We start from the raw sequence: 2,543 nt of genomic DNA, 5'->3' as shown, positions 1-2,543 counted from the left end.
GTCGCCTGCTCCCGACTTCCTGTCTTAGTCCCGCCCCTTCCGTTGCTAAGGTGCCGGTTGCTACGTTACGGGGTCTTGCAGTCCACTCGCCTCCCTCCGGCTCCGCCCCTCCAGCCTGCTCCCGAGCTCTCCCCAATACCCAGAGGTGGTCCCGAGAGGGGGAACTGCAAGGCCACCTCTGCAGCCACCGGTGGTCTTTACACTCACGGCCAAAGCCAATTCCATTCATTATCCAGGTTCAAACAGAAACCGGCCAGAGCTAAGAAGAATCCTAAGCAAAAAACAACACTAAGTGCCACGGCCATTTCTTGACTATACATGCCCATATACCAAAAAAGGCTTGCAATAACCTTGGGCCCCAAAGCTGGCAGGTGAATGTTTGGAAGTAAAAACCCCCAAACAAAACAACTCTAACCTATCTATTTCCTAAATCTATGTCCACCAATAAAAGTTAGAGAGCCAACCTCCAGGAAACAACCACCCTTTAATTGAATTTAGTAAGTGTGACCAGAGGGGGCTAATTAAGAAACACAAAGGACAGGGTCCCTGTGAGCTGAGATACTAAGAAGAACTAAGGAGAAACTGGATCAAAATTTAGAGTTTTTCCCTGAGGCGAGGGGATTCTGGATCTCCTGTTTTTTCTTTCTTTTTGCAGTTTTTGGCCACCTTCCGCATATGGGGCCAGGGCCCTACTCCTTTGAGCCACAGGTACCACCCTGTTTTTTCTTCCTTTTGGCCGCTCTGTATTTTTCAGCAATGAGTGTGGATGTATAGCATCCCTAATAACGGGGTTTTTTTTTAGTTGATTTTTCTTTTTTTTTAAACAAGATGAGAAAAACAAAAATCTTGGACGGAAATGAAGCTGGCCTGGGGTCTGCAGTCATCTGATTTGGAGTTACCTTGCATCTGATTACATCACTGTCACCTGCTTCAGGAACAGAGTAGAAGGGCAGTGGGCAAAAATATGCCCTATTCTCAGCTTCCTTCCAAGGTCAACTGTAATATTGGTTGTTCAGATCATTCACAGGACACTTTTCCACTTATCCTTGGGCAAATTGCTTCTCTGTTCATTGGATAATATCTACTCAAGGATGGTTGTGAGGATTAAGTGAAGTAAGTGTAAACAATATGGTACAATGCCACCCTACTTTTTCCTTTCCTTTTAACATTCACCACTGCTCCTGTTATGGTTTCAATGTTTTCCTTTCAAATAAAACCTAAAGGATTGGCTAGTGGGACTAGGCCATAACCTGGGCTTTGTTCAAACCAACCACGATGTAAGAGCCATCCTGTGCTAACCCTTTGCATTAGAAGCACGATGCCACCACCTCACTGAGCGGAAAGGTTAAAACAAGACCAGAACAAATTCTCATAAAACTGTGTGTGCACCTGCCAGTCAGTTTGCTTGGAATACAGAATGCTTCAATGAGACATTATATTACAAAGTCATCTCTTGTGTGCCTCCTCAGTGGATTGAGTGCTCGTTGAGAAGAGAAATTTTAACTTATTCATCACTGTATTTCTGGTCTTAGAAACAGTGCCTGGCTCAAAGGAAGAACCCAACTAACAATTGTTTGATGAATGAGTGAATGATAATAGCTAATATCCATCAGGCATTCACTGTGGGCCACTGTTCTAAGTGCTTTACATTAATTATGTTCATTCAACTGTTGCAAGAAGCCTAAGTTACTATTATTGGCCCCACTCTGTAGATTTATTAACTTGTTCACATTCTCACTTAGTGTGGGGGTAAACCTGGATCTTACCAATACAGTCTGATTCTTTAGCCCATGCTAGACCAATAGCAACAGTGCAGCATCCCCTGGGAACTTGTTAGAAATCGCAATTATTCTTCCACTCACCCCAAACCCATGAAATCTGAAACTCTGGTGGTGGGGCCCAGCCATCTGTGTAGTAACAAGCCCTCCAAGGGTTTCTGATGTGCTTGTTTGAGAACTGTTTCACTACCCTATACTGAATCTCAATCCTTGAGCTCTCCAAGACTTCACGTTCTAAACAAACAAACAAACAAAAAACAATGAGTACTGTCCACAAACAAAATTGAGTTTAATGACTTAATTAGCTTTTATTTGCCATTCATGACTTGGGCAGTATCCCATCTATAAAGTAGGGTACTCCAATGAGCCGGGCAGAGGGGTACACTTTATAAGCAGAAAAAGGCTGAAGAAAACAAACAAGGGACAGAAAATGGATTGATCATTTCAAAATTACTTTCCTTATAGAATTAAAGCTGAGGGGACTTTGTTACCATTCCTGATCAGGTGGACTGGGACCTTTTGGATTTGTTACTGGGAATCTCCTGTTTTTGTTTGTTTATTTTAAACAGACCCATTTTAATGTTCTCTTTGATTACATGGCCCCTAGCATGGATGACTGCATTCTACTTTGGTATGGTCTACTGGGGCCTACTACAGGAGCTAGTCTAAAATGTTGACCTCCCATAAATTTTATTTAACAGTTCTCACATACATATCCTGGAAAAACAAAGTTGTCCTTTTAAATGTTGTATGTGTGTGTGGTTT

The sequence above is a fragment of the Nycticebus coucang genome, chromosome 4 (genome assembly GCF_027406575.1).
Source record: "Nycticebus coucang isolate mNycCou1 chromosome 4, mNycCou1.pri, whole genome shotgun sequence".
In the NCBI taxonomy this organism is placed as follows: Eukaryota; Metazoa; Chordata; class Mammalia; order Primates; family Lorisidae; genus Nycticebus; species Nycticebus coucang.
This window is presented reverse-complemented; position numbering follows the sequence as displayed.